General features: G+C 47.9%; 2 protein-coding genes across 5 annotated transcripts in view; one reads left to right on the top strand and one right to left on the bottom strand.

Annotated features, from left to right (window-relative positions):
- The window catches only part of LOC138569766 (uncharacterized), a 79,712-nt gene extending 70,692 nt beyond the window's left edge, over positions 1–9,020 (top strand). For 2 of the 3 annotated variants that reach the window (XR_011303326.1, XR_011303325.1), the window contains 2 exons: positions 8,246–8,381; positions 8,678–9,020. The gene's annotated coding sequence lies outside the window, so the exon portion shown is untranslated. Of the gene's footprint in view, positions 1–8,245 lie in introns of all 3 variants that reach the window. The other variant, XM_069648053.1, reaches the window with a different exon arrangement.
- The window catches only part of SHC2 (SHC adaptor protein 2), a 708,489-nt gene that overhangs the window by 667,917 nt on the left and 19,750 nt on the right, over positions 1–20,822 (bottom strand). The gene's annotated exons all lie outside the window — the stretch shown is intronic.

Below are 20,822 nucleotides of genomic sequence, written 5' to 3'. Positions count from 1 at the left end.
TACCTGACCTTCGGCCCGATCCAGAAGTCCTCGATCTTGACGCCATCACTGCTCTGGAGGAAATAAGAAGAATAGCCTTACTACCAACACTTACCTGGGTAAGCAGCGGACCTTGAAACCATTCCAGCGCTTCGCTCGCTCACCGCTCCGGAACATCACTGCAACCTGCAAAGGTGGGAGAAAGAGAAGAGGGAACAAAACAGCAGGTTAGCAACTCTTGCAATAAATCTAAGAACAGCGGTGTGCTCCGCGCATCAACACTTACCTGTAATCTTTCCCGGCCGGTGCTTCAATCTCTTCTTCATCCGACTTCTCGTCAAGAGCTCCAATGGCAGCCATACCTGCAGAGACAAAAGACATTATTCGTAGATTTGCATAGTTGGAAAACACAACATCGAAAAGAAGGACAAAACGGAGAGAGGAGAAAGGGACAGATTAGAGACTGAAAGACAATATAACTCATCTGAAGGCAGCAAACAAGAGTCGGATTCACAGCCGGTCTGGACCCGATACAAGGTCCCACAGACCAGTGAAGCAACTAGGTCCAACGGAACGCCCACACTCACAACTGCACTTCTGCACAAGAGAAGCAGGACGGAGAGCTCAACGGTTATCGATCCAAGGTGAGAAGAAACCCCAGGGGAAAGGGATTTGAGATCAGAGGGAGGTGGGAGTTTCACCAACCAAGGACCCAAACCTAATCGCTCCTTTCACCTGGTAAGCGTTACAGAGTGCGAAGACTCTAATCAAACCTCCACCTGGGCGTCATGGAAACATCAGAGACTGACCAGTTAGCCCAGTTATCGGGGAATTACAGGCATGTCTAATACTTATACACAAGCCATAACTCTTAGCTTTGCCAATACTTATATTTAAAAGGACTTTAGCTAAGGACATACGTAGTGCTTATAAATCGAGTGGCTTAAAGCAGACCTTGTTAGAACATTTCTTTTGCACCAGTACCACATTTACAACTAATTATTAACTCTCAGAAGACTGTTTTGAAAAAATAGTGGCAGGCACGTCAATTGCAAAATTTGATGGTAGGGCTTGACTAAAGCAAGCTCAAAGAGTTCACATGAGGAGGTGTTGTGCTGGCAGTGAGGAGTTGGAACTGGGTGGGAATGGCCATGGGAATTAGAATGGCAATGGGCAGTACAATGGTGGGCAAATAACCAAACAGCACCTACAAGCTTTGTGTTCCTCCTCATTGAGTGCCATGAGGCTGCCCCTGGGTGGTATCGGTGTGCGGTATAAATCAACATAACATATACCATTACTCCCTATCTGTACTCTAATGCATTACTTTTTGATTTCACCTGGGAAGAAAGAACCTATTTAGTCAGTCTTGTACAAATAATAGGATTTATGAAGCTCATAGTATTGCATTCAGTTCTCCGGGGTATAACAAGGAAGGGCGCAGCTCTCAAACCAGTGAGTTAACACATTTGGGGGATTATGTCACAGGGAGAAGAGCTTACAAGTTCGGCCAATGTGGTTTGACACTTGGAAGACTAACATTTTAGGAGGAGGGGCTGATCTATTCAACTTGGTGCTATCACACTGGAGGGAGAACAAATCGGGATTAACGAAAAGTGACTCAGTCACAGTGTACACTCACCTGCTTAACAGAAGATTAATCAGTGGAGGCTGACAGGTCATACAGTTGAGGTACAGAGTAACGCAGCGAGCACAGTTATGCAAACAGAAGTGAAGCAATGATGGGGAAAGGTTGATCATAACAGTCGGTGGCAACATTATTCTGTTTCAGGTTATCGATTCCCCTCACCATGTCGAACTCCGCCCGGCACACTGTGCCGTACCTCTGCCCGCAAAGCAGCCGCATCTTGGTGGAGCAACGGAAGCACACAAGGTGATCAAAGTGGCCCAAGGTTAGCACCTCCAACTCTTGGCAGAACAGCACACAGCTACCCTCTGTGGTGACCTTGGGAAGATCAGAAGCTTGAAGCAACTGGCGAGCTGGGGACAAGTATATGGGCAACCGTTGGTACTCCCGGGCACCAGGGCAAGACATCCAAGCCCCGTGATAGCACTGCTTGGCCTGCACTGAGTTTGAGGGAGTGGCGCAGAGGGCAGTCTGGACTGAAATGATACGGAGAGCGGATGGCAGTTTCAATGGCTCAGCCTGACGTCACCGATCCTAGCAGCAGGCCATCTGAAAGTGAATCACTCAGAGTTCCGGACAAACATCCTAGTACAGCTTCCAGAGCAATGCGATGCTAGTCCTTGTTTTCAGTATTTGGAAAAAATGCAGAACAAGCAACATGTTTGTCATTGCAACAACAACAAAAAACACTCACAAAATTCAAATTACTTTAGCTATTTGAAAGCTGCATGGTGCTTGTCACTGCAAAAAATACAAGCTCATGCAAATTACTTTAGCTATTTTAAAGAGACATAGTATCACTCCCATTCAAAGATGGCCGTTAGTTTTGCCTTGTTTCCAGAGATCTTCCTTTGAGGCAATCATCCAAGATAGCTGCCTCCATGGAAAAGCTCACAAAAACTGAAAGAGTTCCGAAATGGGCAGGTATGGGTGGGATTAGCCATAGGGATTAGATTGGCTAGGGGCAGGGAATGGGAGGGATTACAACTGTGTATGCCTCCTCAAATGTCATCTCCATTGAAAAGCATTACAGACCCTCATTTAAAGTCCAAATTGTAAGCTTGTATGTTAATGACAATAGTGTTGGCTTTAAAGGTAGCGCTTCCAGCGCCACCTAATAGCCAAAACTAAAAATGCATTATTTTTTGACTCCCCTTCATGAAGACTCACAAGATTTGACTTCCTTTTCATATGGAAATACCCGCCTGAAACAAACTCATTTGCCCCAGCGGTACTGTTATTCCTGTTTGATCTTTAATAGAGTCCTCCAGATGGGCCTGGGTAATGTCCAACTCAAAAGTGCAAAAATCCATTACGTGAATGACATGTTGGTGTGCAGCAGTGAGACAGAAGAAAGATGCAGAGAAGACTCAGTTAAACTCATTACTATAGTCTCAGAGAAAGGATAGCCGGTAGACAAAGAGAAGATACAATACTGTCTGGAAGAGGTCTTGTACATAGAACAGTTGATCTCTCACGAAGGGAGAAAAGTGACACCTGAGAGAGCAGAAGTAATCATGTAAATTGTAGCACCTAAAACAGTGAGGAAAATGCAACAGTTTCTAAGCTTATGTAAATACTGCAGGGCCTGGGTTTTTGATTACAGTACATATATTCAAGCACTTTTAAAAGGACTTCAAGTAGCACAGGTGGACAAGAGCACAATAACATGGATAGATGAGATGACTAAAGGATATGAAGAATTAAAAACAGAAATCAGTACAGATTATAATGAAGAATTATATTGGTTTTCCCATTCAAATAGAGAAGTCATGACAGCAATCCTCACACAAAAAAATGACATTAGGACATGGACACAAACCATTAACCTATTATGGTGGGATTTTAGATCCAGTTATGAAGGGACACTATCCCTGTGAGCAATCTTTAGCTGCTGCTACATTAGCAATTTAAAAGGCTTCAAGCATAACAATGGCGTGACCAATAATGTTATTTGTAGAACATGCATTATTTGCAATTTTAGAGAAACACAAAAGTACACGGACTACACAAAGAGCATCAGATTATGCAGTGTATATTTCCAACCCTGCAGTTAAAATTGGTAGATGTAAGACAGTAAATCCAGCAAGATTTTAGCAGAACCAGTAGGAGAGGATGATTATTTACATGATTGCACAACGTATACTGAATGTTATAATGATATTCCCCAGCCTACAGAAAATGCCCTCATAAGGGGGTACATTGCTTTTATTAATTGATCATAATGAATTGAGCAGACAACTGGAGAAAGGCAGAGGCTGCAGAATTAGTGGCGCTTATCGAAGCGCTGCTGAGATTGGTTTGTCACGTTGGAAAAGGAGGGATTCCTCCGCGCATACAGACCTCCAGTGCAACATGCAACCCTATTAGATAGGCTTAGAGAAGCATTAAGTCTTCCATTGATCACAGCAGTCGTAAAATGCACAACGCATTCTAAAAAAACAACTTTAATCTCATGTGGAAACGGAGACACAGACTCAGAGGCCAAAAAAGCAGCCTATTATCCACCCATGTCTTGAATTAGAAAATGTTAAACAGATGACAGGACGATGCATGTTAGCAAAGTAGGGCTTTAACATGATGTCTATTGTCCAGTTAAAGGAGATACAAGATTGAGCCCCATAAGAAGAACAGGATCTATGGAGAAAGCGGGGTGTTCTTTATCACCCACTCAGGCAATCTGGAGACAAGACAGCACAGGAAGGGCAGTTATGCCTCAAGCATTATTGAGAGTAGCGCTGGAGCTGCTTCACTACCCAGCACACACGACTCGAGAGAGTCTTGATGCTACAATTGCAGAAGAATGGTCCTCGCCCAATCTGTTAGAACATGTGGCACAGTTCATTGTAAATTGCATTGTGTGCCAGAAATGTACTGCAGGGCACACTTTGCGAACAGCAGAGGAGCAATTCCTAGACCCAATGGCGCATTTCAGCATCTACATATGGACTATGTGGATATGTTACAGACATGCAACGGCTACAGATATATGCTGGTCGTAGTATGTCCTTTTTCTAGATGGACTGGGGCAGGTCCATGGACGCACCCTGATGCCTCATGTGACGCAAGTTCCTTGTGCACAAGGTGTTCCCTAGATGGGGAGTGTGCAAGGTGTTGTGGTCTGACAATGGACCACATTTTTCTCCTATTAGGTATTAATCACAAGTTTTTTTCTGCTTATCACCCACAGGTGAACAGCGTCTGTGAGTAATTACATTCACACCCCTCTTAAGAGTATTACATGACATCCGCCCACATTACCATGAAAGGCAAAGGAGGCATATCCCTTGGCTCTGCCTATTTCTTCTTTATGATTGGGATCACTGTTGGTTTGTAGAAGTGGGAGGCCTGAGTAGGTGGTTTAGTTATTACTCATCCTTGTACTCCTCCGGAGCAGTACTCATTTCAACACACAGGCCTTTGTCACATTCCTTAGTCACAGTCCTTATTTGTTATAGTCCTTCATTGCAGTCCAAAACGTTTGTCTCAGTCTTTCTCTTTTGTCACAATCCCTTTCTTTTGTCACAGTCCTTCTTTTGTCACAGCTCTTCTCCATCATCACAGTCCTTCTCCTTCATCATGTTCCTTCTCCATCACAGTCCACCTACTTTATCACCGTCCATCTACTTCATTACAATTCCTAATGAAGAAGGAAAAGGACTGTCCTTTTCCTTCATAACAGTTCTTCATCACAGTTCTTCTCCTTCCTCACAGTCATTCTCCTTCATCACCATCCTCCTCCTTCATCATCACAATCCTTCCCCGTCATCGTCGCAAGCCTTCACCATAGTTACAGTTGTCCTCCTTTATCACAGTTCTTCGGGGCAATCTTGTCCCTCTACACAGTCCTTTTTCACACTGTTTCTCGTTTGTCACCGTCCTTTGACCCTTTGTCACAGTCCTTCTCTTTCATTGTAGTCCTTTGACATAGTCCTTTCCTTTCATCATAGTCCTACCCCTTCCACAGTCCTTCTCCTTCATCACCTTCCTTCTCCTTCATCATCACAATCCTTCCCCGTCGTCATCGCAAGCCTCCACCATAGTTACAGTTGTCCTGTATCACAGTTCTTTGGTGCAATCTTGTCCCTGTACACCATGGGTGCACAACATACGGGCCGCGGGCCAGTTGCGGCCCGCCATGCCGTTTTGTCTGGCCCGCCAGCAACAAAGACTTTCCTAATGGAGGGCGGCCCGCACGCAGCATTGGCCGCCCTCGATTAGGAAAAGACTTTTTTGTCTTCCGGGCCGGACAAAACACTGGCCCTCATTGGCTCAGGGCACACGAACCCTGAGCTACGTAGTGCGTGTGTGCTGCACCAATGGGGGGCCAGCACTACGGCTGGCGTGGCCAGTAAGGCTTGATGCTGGAAGGCATTTCAACCTTGCTCCGCCAGCCGTAGTACCGGACCTCGCCAGCATTCCAGCTAGCCTGCCTTCCAGCACGTCGTCCGGTAAGTACAGAATTTTTTTGAGTTTTGAGAGGAGGGATGTTTGTTTGTGTGTGTGTGTGTGTGTGTGTCAGATCTTTGTGCTGCTTGTATGTTGAGATGTGGGGGTGGGGTGTTGGGTCTGCCTGAATGTGTTTGTGTGCAAGTGTAGTGTGTGTTGAGATGCGGAGGGGGGGGGTGTGTCGGGTCTGCCTGAATGTGTTGGTGTGCAAGTGCAGTGTGTGTTGAGATGCGGAGGGGGGTGTGTCAGGTCTGCCTGAATGTGTTTGTGTGCAAGTGCAGCGTGTGTTGAGATGCGGGGGGTGGGGTGTCGGGTCTGCCTGAATGTGTTTATGTGCAAGTGCAGTGTGTGTTGAGATGCAGAGGGGGGGTGTGTGTCAGGTCTGCCTGAATGTGTTTGTGTGCAAGTGCAGTGTGTGTTGAGATGCGGAGGGGGGGTGTGTCTGGTCTGCCTGAATGTGTTTGTGTGCAAGTGCAGTGTATGTTGAGATGCGGGGGTGGGGTGTGTGTCGGGTATACCTGAATGTGTTCGTGTGCAAGTTCAGTGTATGTTGAGATGCGGGTGTGGGTTGTGTGTCGGGTCTGCCTGAATGTGTTTTTGTGCAAGTTCAGTGTATGTTGAGATGCGGGGGGTGGGGTGTTTGTCGGGTCTGCCTGAATGTGTTTGTGTGCAAGTGCAGTGTATGTTGAGATGCGGAGGGGGGGGGGGGGGGTGTCGGGTCTGCCTGAATGTGTTTGTGTGCAAGTGCAGCGTGTGTTGAGATGCGGGGGGTGGGGTGTCGGGTCTGCCTGAATGTGTTTGTGTGCAAGTGCAGTGTGTGTTGAGATGCAGAGGGGGGGGTGGTTTGTCGGGTCTGCCTGAATGTGTTTGTGTGCAAGTGCAGTGTGTGTTGAGATGCGGAGGGAGGTGTGTCGGGTCTGCCTGAATGTGTTTGTGTGCAAGTGAATTGTATGTTGAGATGCGGGGGTGGGGTGTGTGTCGGGTCTGCCTGAATGTGTTTGTGTGCAAGTTCAGTGTATGTTGAGATGCGGGGGTGGGTTGTGTGTCGGGTCTGCCTGAAGTGGTTTTGTGCAAGTTCAGTGTATGTTGAGATGCGGGGTGGGGTGTGTGTCGGGTCTGCCTGAATGTGTTTGTAAGCAAGTGCAGTGTATGTTTAGATGCTGGGGGTAAGGGGTGTCGGGTCTGTCTGAATGTTTGTTGTTGTGTGAAAGTGCATGTTGAGATGCGGGTGTGGGGTGTGTGTCGGGTCTGCCTGAATGTTTGTTTTTGTGTGCAAGTTCAGTGTATGTTGAGATGCAGGGGTGGAGTGAGTGTGAGCTCTGCCTGAATGTTTTTGTGTGCAAGTGCCGTGTATGTTGAGATGCTGGGGACGGTGGGGCTGTCGGGTCTGCCTGAATGTTTGTTGTTGTTGTGTGCACGTTCAGTGTATGTTGAGATGCGGGGGTGGGGGGTCCGAGTCTGTATGCGTGCATGCTTGTGAGTTTGTTTGGTGAGTTGGGGGGCGGGGGGTTCAAGTCTGTATGGATGCATGGTGTATGCTTGTGAGTTTGTATGGTGAGTTGGGGGTGGGGGTCTGTATGGGTGCATGGTGCCGGCTAGAGAAGAGACGCGGTCCCACTCTCACGCACGTACTGCACTGACTAAAGTAAGCATTTCAGAAGCCCTCTGAACTTGATGTCGCTAGACAAAAACTGAATCTCAGACGTTTTGTTTTCAATGAGGCGATGCAAGCGAGTGTTCTATAACAAAGGTGAACGCCCCTTGTAGCATTTGTTAGTAGTAGAACGCTATAAATGTTTCCATGCAGCAAAAATGCATAAAACACACGTCCGACGCTTATATAAGCCCAGGCCGTTAGCTTCCAAATATTTGAAGGAATAAAATGCGTGTTTCTGTTTAAATAGTGCAAGCCATTCATTAACAAATCAGTATAACTACACTTGATGGGAGACAAGACTAACAGCACTATAAGAGTGCATTAGAATATAACGCTGGAAATGTTCAGTGCACAAAATAGTTGTCCTTAGAGCGGACACGTTTTACAACAAATTATTCTATCTCTTTTCTCTGCTCACGATGAAATAGAAGCAGCTAAAGTTTTAAATCTGCCATTTTAGCTTAAAGAACATTCCCACCAACACACGTGCTTGTTCTCTTTTTCTTATTTAGGCAGAATATCAGCTACTGGAAATACTCGTCCATGCTGATCCAACTGGTCAAGTTTATATGCCATTGAATGGACCCTGGTCGAATCTGGCAAAATTAAGACTGGCTTTAAAGATACACTAACAGACGGGTCTTACTTGTAAGTTTCATTTGTTCATTAGATGCATTCTCTGTATCAGTTTGAATAGAAAACCGATCAATTGTCTTTTCCATATTAATAGAGGAAAGAGGACACTGGATGTCAAATTATTGTAACACCCAAGAGTCCAACCAAGCTCAATAGTCCAAATTACATTTATGGACCACAGGTGGGTTCTGTGTTTGTGTCTAGAATGGTAGATACTAGCCATCACCTTGAATTAGTTCTGTTGGGAAATACAATCTTTCTCTTTTTTTCTCTTTTTTATACTAATGTATGTACACTTATACTTTTAGATGTGCTCTTGTGTCAAATGGGGAACAAGATTGATCTTCTAGAAGTAACAGCTGTCCTGAAGATGGCCCAATACTTATCTCGGTGACCACTGTTGACATTAGTGGTATACTATAACGGGCCGAAACATATGTCGACTGATGAGGGAAAATCTAATTTCTTTTTCCTATGTCTTTCACGCATATTCATACTCACTGTTATGCCATAAGTATTTTCAAGCTGTAGTACTCCCCTGTTAGAATAGAAGTATGATGATTGAATGGTATGATTGAGGAACATTATTGTCTGTAATGTTTTTTAAGGTGTTTTTATGAAAATAATTAAAGAGATCATTATTTTGTATAAGTTGTATTGCTTTCACAATTTTTCCCAATAAGGTGATAACCTTGTTAACAAATTGAACAAGTCAACCTCCATCCTGACCTGTGATCCATATAGGACTAAAAGAGAGGGGTAGTCAATCTGTACTTCATATATATTTCTCTCCCAGACCTTCCCTTCCAACAGATTTGACCCCCCGTCAACAAAAAATAGGGATTACCCATTTATTCAAACCTGGGTGCATGGTGTATGCTTGTGAGTTTGTGTGATGAGTTGGGGGTTCGGGTCTGTAAGGGTGCATGGTGTATGCTTGTGGTTTTGTGTGCTGAGTTGGGGGACTCGGGTTTGTATGGGTGCATGGTGTATGCTTGTGAGTTTGTGTGCTGAGTTGGGGGTGGGGGGTTCGGGTCTGTATGGGTGCATGGTGTATGCTTGTGAGTTTGTGTGCTGAGATGGGGGTGGGGGTTTGGGTCTGTATGGGTGCATGGTGTATGCTTGTAGGTTTGTGTGCTGAGTTGGGGGGCTCGGGTTTGTATGGGTGCATGGTGTATTGGTGTATGCTTGTGAGTTTGTGTGCTGAGTTGGGGGTGGGGGTTTGGGTGTGTATGGGTGCATGGTGTATACTTGTTAGTTTGTATGCAGGGGTGGGGGGGTTGGGTCTGTATGAGTATGTATGCATGGTGCATGCTTTGTGGTTTGGGGCATAGTGTTTGGTTGGTGGGTGGGGGCCATGGGACATAGAGTTTGGTTGGGGAGTGGGGGCCATGGGGCATAGTGTTTGCTTGAGGGGTGGGTGTCTTGGGGCATAGTGTTTGCTTGAGGGGTGGGTGTCTTGGGGCATAGTGTTTGCTTGAGGGGTGGGTGTCTTGGGGCATAGTGTTTGCTTGAGGGGTGGGTGTCGTGGGGCATAGTGTTTTGTTGGGGGTGGGGGCCATTGTGTTTGGTTGAGGGGTGGGTGTCTTGGGACATAGTGTTTGCTTGAGGGGAGGGTGTATTGGGGCATAGTGTTTGTTTGAGGGTGGGTGTCTTGGGGCATAGTGTTTGCATGAGGGGTGGGTGTCTAGGGGCATAGTGTTTGGTTGGGGAGTGGGGGCTATGTGGCATAGTGTTTGTTTGAGGGGTGGGTGTCTTGGGGCATAGTATTTGCTTGAGGGGTGGGTGTCTTGGGACATATTGTTTGTATGAGGGGTGGGTGTCTTGGGGCATAGTATTTGCTTGAGGGGTGGGTGTCTTCGTGCATAGTGTTGGCTTGAGGGGTGGGTGTCTTGGGGCATAGTGTTTGCTTGAGGGGTGGGTGTCTTGGGGCATAGTGTTTGCTTGAGGGGTGGGTGTCGTGGGGCATAGTGTTTGGTGAGGGGTGGGTGTTGAGGGGCATAGTGTTTGGTTGGGGTGGGGGCCATGTTGTTTGGTTGAGGGGTGGGGGCCATGGGGCATAGTGTTTACTTGAGGGGTGGCTGTCATGGGGCATAGTGTTTGTTTGAGGGGTGGGTGTCATGGGGCATAGTGTTTGGTTTAGGGGTGGGTGTCTTGGGGCATAGTGTTTGCATGAGGGGTGGGTGTCTAGGGGCATAGTGTTTGCATGAGGGGTGTGTGTCTAGGGGCATAGTGTTTGGTTGGGGAGTGGGGGCCATGGGGCATAGTGTTTGCTTGAGGGGTGGGTGTCTTGGGGCATAGTATTTGCTTGAGGGGTGGGTGTCTTGGGGCATAGTGTTTGCATGAGGGGTGGGTGTCTTGGGGCATAGTGTTTGCTTGAGGGGTGGGTGTCGTGGGGCATAGTGTTTGGTGAGGGGTGGGTGTCGTGGGGCGTAGTGTTTGGTTGGGGGTGGGGGCCATGGTGTTTGGTTGAGGGGTGGGGGCCATGGGGCATAGTGTTTACTTGAGGGGTGGGTGTCATGGGGCATAGTGTTTGCTTGAGGGGTGGGTGTCTTGGGGCATAGTGTTTGCTTGAGGGGTGGGTGTCTTGGGGCATAGTGTTTGCTTGAGGGGTGGGTGTCTTGGGGCATAGTGTTTGATGAGGGGTGGGTGTCATGGGGCATAGTGTTTGGTTGGGGGTGGGGACCATGGTGTTTGGTTGAGGGGTGGGGGCCATGGGGCATAGTGTTTACTTGAGGGGTGGGTGTCGTGGGGAATAGTGTTTGCTTGAGGGGTGGGTGTCTTGGGGCATAGTGTTTGCATGAGGGATGTGTGTCTTGGGGCATAGTGTTTGCATGAGGGGTGGGTGTCGTTGGGCATAGTGTTTGCATGAGGGGTGGGTGTCTTGGGACATAGTGTTTGCATGAGGGGTGGGTGTCTTGGGGCATAGTGTTTTCTTGAGGGGTGGGTGTCTTGGGGCATAGTGTTTGATTGAGGGGTGGGTGTCTTGGGGCACAGTGTTTGCATGAGGGGTGGGTGTCTTGGGGCATAGTGTTTGCATGAGGGATGGGTGTCTTGGGGCATAGTGTTTGTTTGAGGGGTGGGTGTCTTGGGGCATAGTGTTTGCATGAGGGGTGGGTGTCTAGGGGCATAGTGTTTGGCTGGGGAGTGGGGGCTATGGTGTTTGGTTCAGGGGAGGGACCATGGGGCATAGTGTTTACTTGAGGGGTTGGTGTCATGGGGCATAATGTTTGCTTTAGGGGTGGGTGTCTTGGGGCATAGTGTTTGTTTGAGGGGTGGGTGTCTTGGGGCATAGTGTTTGCATGAGGGGTGAGTGTCTAGGGGCATAGTGTTTGGTTTGGGAGTGGGGGCCATGGGACATAGTGTTTGCTTGAGGGGTGAGTGTCTTGGGGCATAGCATTTTCTTGAGGGGTGGGTGTCTTCAGGCATAGTATTTGCTTGAGGGGTGGGAGTCTTGGGGCATAGTGTTTGCTTGAGGGGTGGGTGTCGTGGGGCATAGTGTTTGGTGAGGGGTGGGTGTCTTGGGGCATAGTGTTTGGTTGGGGGTGGGGGCCATGGTGTTTGGTTGAGGGGTGGGGGCTATGGGCATAGTGTTTACTTGAGGGGTGGGTGTCATGGGGCATAGTGTTTGCTTGAGGGGTGGGTGTCTTGGGGCATAGTGTTTGCTTGAGGGGTGGGTGTCTTGGGGCATAGTGTTTGCTTGAGGGGTGGGTGTCTTGGGGCATAGTGTTTGCTTGAGGGGTGGGTGTCTTGGAGCATAGTGTTTGCTTGAGGGGTGGGTGTCTTGGGGCATAGTGTTTGATGAGGGGTGGGTATTGTGGTATTGTGTGGCATAGTGTTTGGTTGGGGGGTGGGGACCATGGTGTTTGGTTGAGGGGTGGGGGCCATGGGGCATAGTGTTTACTTGAGGGGTGGGTGTCGTGGGGAATAGTGTTTGCTTGAGGGGTGGGTCTCTTGGGGCATAGTGTTTGCTTGAGGGGTGGGTGTCATGGAGCATAGTGTTTGCTTGAGGGGTGGGTGTCTTGGGGCATAGTGTTTGATGAGGGGTGGGTATTGTGGGGCATAGTGTTTGGTTGGGGGTGGGGACCATGGTGTTTGGTTGAGGGTGGGGGCCATGGGGCATAGTGTTTGCATGAGGGATGGGTGTCTTGGGGCATAGTGTTTGTTTGAGGGGTGGGTGTCTTGGGGCATAGTGTTTGCATGAGGGGTGGGTGTCTAGGGGCATAGTGTTTGGCTGGGGAGTGGGGGCTATGGTGTTTGGTTGAGGGGAGGGACCATGGGGCATAGTGTTTACTTGAGGGGTTGGTGTCATGGGGCATAATGTTTGCTTTAGGGGTGGGTGTCTTGGGGCATAGTGTTTGTTTGAGGGGTGGGTGTCTTGGGGCATAGTGTTTGCATGAGGGGTGAGTGTCTAGGGGCATAGTGTTTGGTTTGGGAGTGGGGGCCATGGGACATAGTGTTTGCTTGAGGGGTGAGTGTCTTGGGGCATAGCATTTTCTTGAGGGGTGGGTGTCTTCAGGCATAGTGTTTGCTTGAGGGGTGGGAGTCTTGGGGCATAGTGTTTGCTTGAGGGGTGGGTGTCGTGGGGCATAGTGTTTGGTGAGGGGTGGGTGTCTTGGGGCATAGTGTTTGGTTGGGGGTGGGGGCCATGGTGTTTGGTTGAGGGGTGGGGGCTATGGGCATAGTGTTTACTTGAGGGGTGGGTGTCATGGGGCATAGTGTTTGCTTGAGGGGTGGGTGTCTTGGGGCATAGTGTTTGCTTGAGGGGTGGGTGTCTTGGGGCATAGTGTTTGCTTGAGGGGTGGGTGTCTTGGGGCATAGTGTTTGCTTGAGGGGTGGGTGTCTTGGAGCATAGTGTTTGCTTGAGGGGTGGGTGTCTTGGGGCATAGTGTTTGATGAGGGGTGGGTATTGTGGTATTGTGTGGCATAGTGTTTGGTTGGGGGGTGGGGACCATGGTGTTTGGTTGAGGGGTGGGGGCCATGGGGCATAGTGTTTACTTGAGGGGTGGGTGTCGTGGGGAATAGTGTTTGCTTGAGGGGTGGGTCTCTTGGGGCATAGTGTTTGCTTGAGGGGTGGGTGTCATGGAGCATAGTGTTTGCTTGAGGGGTGGGTGTCTTGGGGCATAGTGTTTGATGAGGGGTGGGTATTGTGGGGCATAGTGTTTGGTTGGGGGTGGGGACCATGGTGTTTGGTTGAGGGTGGGGGCCATGGGGCATAGTGTTTACTTGAGGGGTGGGAGTCGTGGGGAATAGTGTTTGCATGAGGGATGTCTGTCTTGGGGTATAGTGTTTGCTTGAGGGGTGGGTGTCTTGGGGCATAGTGTTTGATGAGGGGTGGGTATTGTGGTATTGTGTGGCATAGTGTTTGGTTGGGGGGTGGGGACCATGGTGTTTGGTTGAGGGGTGGGGGCCATGGGGCATAGTGTTTACTTGAGGGGTGGGAGTCGTGGGGAATAGTGTTTGCATGAGGGATGTCTGTCTTGGGGTATAGTGTTTGCATGAGGGGTGGGTGTCGTGGGGCATAGTGTTTGCATGAAGGGTGGGTGTCTTGGGACATAGTGTTTGCTTGAGGGGTGGGTGTCTTGGGGCATAGTGTTTGCTTGAGGACTGGGTGTCTTCGGGCATAGTGTGTGCATGAGGGGTGGGTGTCTTGGGGCATAGTGTTTGCTTGAGGAGTGGGTGTCTTGGGGAATAGTGTTTGCATGAGGGGTGGGTGTCTTGGGGCATAGTGTTTGCATGAGGGATGGGTGTCTTGGGCATAGTGTTTGCATGAGGGGTGGGTGTTGTGGGGCATAGTGTTTGCTTGAGGGGTGGGTGTCGTGGGGCATAGTGTTTGCATGAGGGGTGGGTGTCTTGGGACATAGTGTTTGCATGAGGGGTGGGTGTCTTGGGGCATAGTGTTTGCTTGAGGACTGGGTGTCTTCGGGCATAGTGTGTGCATGAGGGGTGGGTGTCTTGGGGCATAGTGTTTGCTTGAGGAGTGGGTGTCTTGGGGAATAGTGTTTGCATGAGGGGTGGGTGTCTTGGGGCATAGTGTTTGCATGAGGGATGGGTGTCTTGGGCATAGTGTTTGCATGAGGGGTGGGTGTTGTGGGGCATAGTGTTTGCTTGAGGGGTGGGTGTCGTGGGGCATAGTGTTTGCATGAGGGGTGGGTGTCTTGGGACATAGTGTTTGCATGAGGGGTGGGTGTCTTGGGGCATAGTGTTTGCTTGAGGACTGGGTGTCTTCAGGCATAGTGTTTGCATGAGGGGTGGGTGTCTTGGGGCATAGTGTTTGCTTGAGGAGTGGGTGTCTTGGGGAATAGTGTTTGCATGAGGGGGGGGTGTCTTGGGGCATAGTGTTTGCATGAGGGATGTGTGTCTTGGGCATAGTGTTTGCATGAGGGGTGGGTGTTGTGGGGCATAGTGTTTGCTTGAGGGGTGGGTGTCTTGGGGCATAGTGTTTGCATGAGGGGTGGGTGTCTTGGGGCATAGTGTTTGCATGAGGGGTGGGTGTCATGGGGCATAGTGTTTGGTTGAGGGGTGGGAGCCATGGGGCATAGTGTTTGGTTGAGGGTTGAGGGCTATGGGGCATAGTGTCACACTCCAAGAGTGAACCCAAAAATAAAGCTAAAACAGGCACAGTTAGGAGATGTACATCCTTTGCTGTTTATGGAAACCTGACTCAACGAAGGCCATACTCCTCTTGGGCAATCCAAACAGCAAAGTATAGCAGTCCAAAATAATGGAATGTCCAATCAAGTGTCAATAAAATATATATAATTTAATTAAACAGACAATATGCAATAACTAAATAGAAATAAATAACAATGGAAAATGTGTAGTACAAAATGTAAGTTTGAAATACAAATAAAAATCATTACACCTCAAGTATTCTTTTTCCATGTGTTTAATAAAAAATTGGGGGTTGAAAAAGCCTCCTGCCACGCCTCAACGCGCCTCCCGCCCCACCCACATTTACTTTTCGGCCCACTATGGCCATCATGTAAGGTACTTTCGGCCCTCTGTCAAAATCAGTTGTACACCCCTGCTCTACACATTCCTTTTTCACACTGTTTCTTGTTCGTCACCGTCCTTTGACCCTTTGTCACAGTCTTTCTCTTTCATTGTAGTCCTTTGATAGAGTCCTTTCCTTTCATCAAAGCCCTACCCCTTCCACAGTCCTTCTCCTTCATCACAGTCCTAATCCTTTGTAGCAGCCTTCGGCGCATTTCCATGCTCGATCACAGTCTACCATTTCCTTTGCATCACTTTATCTTTTCTTCTTTTCCCTGCTATATATCCCTCTTTATCCCTCTTTATCTCTTCCCCTGATTTTCTCTCTCTCTTGCGTGCTATCTTATTTCCTTCCTTTAAAAGGGCAGTGTGGCGCTTATTGGCTTGTAAAGTAGTGCAAGAAAAGTATAAAGGAAGAATTCAAAGCTAAATGGAGAGTTTGCAGGGGGCTGGACATTGAAAATATAAAAAGTGATCTAAAGTATTAGAATTCTGCTCTGTTTTGCTGAACCACAGGTTTCTGTATGGATCCGCTTGTGGTGGTTCTACATGTTGCTACTCGTTCACTTGCTTGCTGGGTTCAAGGTATGCATGGCACTGAGCAGAGCTGCTGCTTCGGGTGTTCTGGAGGTGAATGGCAAGGTATAAATACTGCTCAAATGTTACAAAGCCAGAAATGGGCACAAAGCCATCAGATTCAGCAGGACATTCTCCTCTTGCCCCAAACTATAGTTATCAAACAGGACATGCCTTCATACACATAGTTTCCTACATTATGTATATCCGCATTCTCGTTCTGAGTAGTACAGACCTACTTGCAGGCCCTGTTGCAAATGAATTGTTATGGGTTACGCCCTCCTTTTTGGCAGCATTTGCACATTGAGAAACTGGTTTTGAACATTATTGATGATGACATGCCAGATAGTACAGAGATCACAACATGTTCTGGCCAACCGCAACAGGCTGTGCCGTGTGAGCTGCTGGCTTCAGGTGCAGGCTGCAGATGTTAAATGTTAGAAGTATCTCATCAGCCAGCTAAGTTCACATAGTAAAAGGCACGCGATGGCTGACACTTGCGCTTGCGTGTTCCTTGAGATAGGCCTCTTTTAAAGTAGCCAAATCATCACTATAAACGTACAACGCAACGAACAACTCGAAAGCCAAAACCTTTGGCTTTGCCAATGCGTGTTTATATTACCACGAAGCGTGCACACTCATTTCCGGGTCTTGGAGCAATTCCAGTGATAATGAGCCAGTGCTTTGCCCATGAGATGCAATAGAGGAAACCCGAGGCCTGCGCAATGTTGCACATGTCAGTATGTATGCCCATTCTGTTACCTGAAATGCTAATCAACTGTTTGTGTTTTATTTAAATACGTAATATTACCTGAGTAATCTTGCTTGGAGTGTCCAGCTCAGTCAGGACTTGTCACATGGCATGCACAACGTTTTAGGTATTTGGAAAAATGCAGAACATGCAACATGTTTCATGCCATTATTATTTATTTGAAGTAATGGGCTAATGGAGGGTGCCTGTATAGCAGGCACTGCCAACAGAATCGCCTCTAGGAACTTTGGAGAGTTGGGATTATGGTTTTAGTGCTAGCGAGCAGGGATCGATCGGGAGCCTTGGTGTCTCTGGTCCAGACATATAATGAGGTTTGCTGTTCCTATACCAGTTAACAAAAACAAATTAGAAACAACAGAAACATATGTTTTTATGTATTGTTTTATGTATTTATGTATTATGTTTGTGTTATTTATGTATATGTGTTATTTATTTTTTATGTATCATGTTTATTTATTTATTTATTTATTCAAATTTGTTGAGCGCACATCAGCCCAGAAGCATCGTGGCGCTTGTTACAGACATCTTAGTTGCAAAGGAAACCGTAGTTACAAGCAGTACATAAATTACTGAGGAAATATATACAATAGCAAGGCAGTATATTTACATGGCTTCCTGAAGTTTGCTAGTTATTTAGCAAGGAACAAGGTTTTCAGTTTCCTGCGAAAGATGGGAAGTGAGTTTTCCGTTCGGATGTCTGAAGGGAGAGCGTTCCATGTCTGTGCTGCAATGTAGGGAAAACCTAGACCTCCGGCTTTGGCTTTTTTGATGCGTGGGGTGCAGAGTAGGTTAGCGTATTGCGTCCTAGTGGGACGTGTGGAGGAAGGTTTGAGGATGGTATCTGAAAGATAGGGCGGGGCGGAGAGGGAGAGGCATTTGTGAGTGAGGGTGAGGATTTTGAGGGTGATCCGTTCTTTGACTGGGAGCCATTGGGCTGAGATCCTGGCCTGGGTGATATGCTCTCTTCTTGGGATACTAAGAGCGGCCCGGAGAGCGTTGTTCTGTGTGATTTGTAGTCTATTTATGTTTTTGGCTGATGTGCCTGCTAGGAGAGCATTGCAGTAGTCCAATTTGGCTCCAATGGTTGCCCTCGCTATGGAGAGGCAGTTAGGTTTAGAGAGGTAGGGCTTGATGGCGTTTATAAGTTTGGTGGTGTGTGCGGATGCGGAAGTGATAGCGCTGACTTGTCTAGTCATAGATAGCGAAGAGTCAAGGTATACTCCCAGTGTCTTGACGGCTGTAGACACGGGGATGATGGAGTTGTCAATTGAGAAGTTAGTGTACAGTTTGTCCAGTTTGTCTAAGGTGTTCTGTTGACCTAGTATCAAGATTTCGGTCTTGTCACCATTGAGGCAGAGGCCATTAATTGCCATCCATGCCTTGATGATGGAGTAGATAGTGTGGAGTGCCTTTGCGTCTTCATTGTATGAGCCTGAGAGGGGTAGAAGTACTTGTGTGTCGTCCGCGTAGTTCGTGTAGGTGATGCCGTATGTGTCAAGTTTGTCAAAGAGGGGCTTGGTGAACAAGTTATAGAGTGTGGGTGCAGTGCAGGAACCTTGAGGGACCCCGCAGTGGATTGTCGTGGGTGTGGCGTTAGCGATGTCCGAGAAGACTTTCATGGCCCTGCCTTCGAGGAAGGAAGTGATCCAGGCGGCTGCTTCTTTGGAGAAGTTGGCTGAGTGCGTGAGGTGGGAGGTGAGAATCTTGTGATCAACCAGATCAAACGCGGCTGAGAGATCTAGAAGAAGCAGAAGAGCCGGCTTGCCTTTGTCAATGATTTGGGTGATCTGGCTCTTCAGATCTACCAGGGCTGTTTCTGTGCCATGTCCTTTCCGGAAGCCCGATTGCCTCGTCCCGAGGATGGAGTGGGTTTCCAGAAAGTGTTGGATTTGGCAGTGTGCGGCTTTGTCCAGTAATTTCAGCAAGAATGGCACAGTGGTTATTGGTCTATAGTTGTTGGGTTGTGAGGGGTCAAGAGTCGGTTTTTTTAGGAGAGGCCGGACCCAAGCCTCTTTGAGGTTGGCTGGGATGATGCCTGTTTTAAAGGACGCATTGATAAATGCCGTGAGGAGCGGCGCAAGGCAGTCTGCGCAGTCTTTGACTAGTTTAGGTGGGCAAATGTCGCCTTTGCATGGGGAGGGTTTGAGGTTTATTAGAAGGTTAATAACTTCTGTTTCAGTGACATCTCTGAAGGAGAAGTCAGGTATGGTGGGCTTGGAGGAAGTGGGTGGGGTGTTGGTCGGTTTGGTTCCTGTCTGGTGAGGAAGTGCTTTGCAGTGGTCTTTGATTTTCTTTTGGAGAAGGTCAATTTTGTGAAGCATGGCAGCTTGAATGCTGGTACACCACGCTTCATCTTTGATTATTTCATCTGGAGTATTAGGGGGGGAGATGAGCTCATTAAAGATTGCGAAAATCTCTTTGGAGTGTGACTTGGCATTGGCGATACGAGTGTTGAAGGCGTTGGCTTTGGCATTGGAGATAGCTCTCTTGTATTGGTGGGAGATTAAATTGAATATGTTTTTGGTATTGGTGCAGGGGTCAGATTGCCAGTTTTTTAGTGCTGCTCTTTTGTGGGATCGCATTGAGTGCAGTTCTTCAGTAAACCAGGAGTTGGAGTGTAAGGATTTCTTTTCTTTTTTCCATTCAAGTGGTGCTATTTCATCGATAGCTTTGGTGAGGACATCTTTGTATATGTCTGCTAGGATATTGGGGTCGCTAGCGAATGGGGGGGCTAACACTGGGGTATTGAGGTATGGGCGTAGGTTCTCCTCTGTGAGTTTTTTTGAGCTTCTGACTTGTGCAGAGCTGGCAGGGGTCAGAGTCTTAAGGTGTTTGGTGATAGGAATAGAGAACTCTATGCAGTTGTGGTCAGTCCAAGGCAGTGAGGAGTTGGAGGTGATAGAGGAGAGGCAGTTATGGTCTGCGATCCAGTCAAGTATGCGGCCTTTGATGTGAGTAGGACTTTCTACTTTTTGGATGAAGCCCAGGTCATTGAGTTCCTTGGTGAGAGTGGCTGCAGATTTGTCCTTGGGATCATTGAATCCTAGGTTGAGGTCCCCTAGTAGAATGGTTTTGGTGGAGCTTTTGATATTGTTGCTAAGGATGTGCAAGATGTTGTCCTGGGAGTCTGGGGAATTGCCTGGGGGGCGGTATAGTAGGTGAATGTTGATGGTGCTGTTGGGTGACAATGTGAGTTTGGCCGATAAGAGGTCAGAGTTGTTGGTCGAGGGGTGACTGATAGGTCGGAGCTGTAGGTTCTCTTTGTAGATGAGGGCTACTCCGCCTCCTATTCGATCTGGCCTATCTTGTCTGAGTATGGAGAAGCCCGGTGGTAGCGCAAGTGTAACGGCAGGGCCTGATGCTTCATGTAACCATGTTTCGGTGATGGCTAACAGGTCAATGTTATTACTGGTTATAATGTCATGGATATCAGAGGCATGAGCTGGGAGTGATCGGACATTGAGGAGGGCACATTTGATGTGAGGTGTGTGATGTTTGCTTGTGGAGGTGTGAGTGATGGTCGTGTCTGGTATGTTCTGTGAGGTGGTATTGCAGGGTGTGGCTAGGTTAGTGGGTGGTGGACTGTGGGTGTGTGGGTATTCCGTGCGGTTGTTATGATGTCAGCGCTTTGGTGTAAGGCGCTATATAAATAAAAATAAATACAAATACAAAAATACAGGTAGCTGCTAGTATGTATTTGCAAGGGTGCTCCTAGCACCAAAATGCCGGATTACTATAATCAAGGGTGCTGGAAATGAATACATGCTAAATGTGCAAACATGCAACAGTGCTTCTTGAATCCACCATGGGCTCTCAAATACATCAGTGAGCTGGTCTGTCAGTATAAACATTGCTATGCCCGTGTGGGCATTCCCAAGATAGTTCCAGGAAGCCCCAGTTAATAACTAACTTCCAGGTGTGCTAGTTTAATGTTGTCATTCCATACTCTTCATTGCCCCCAGAAGATGCTCCTGTGTGTCAGGTTTGGCGCCAGGAAATGGCGTTCCGCTGCTTTCCCATCGCCGCCACAGGCCTGCATCATTCCACTTGCATGTACCTGCCACACTTCCTACTAGTCTGACTGTTCTTTCTCTGTACCATGGAACTAT

Source organism: Ambystoma mexicanum, chromosome 1p, assembly GCF_040938575.1.
Source record: "Ambystoma mexicanum isolate Mex_15411 chromosome 1p, UKY_AmexF1_1, whole genome shotgun sequence".
NCBI classification, from domain to species: domain Eukaryota; kingdom Metazoa; phylum Chordata; class Amphibia; order Caudata; family Ambystomatidae; genus Ambystoma; species Ambystoma mexicanum.
This window is presented reverse-complemented; position numbering and strand designations above follow the sequence as displayed.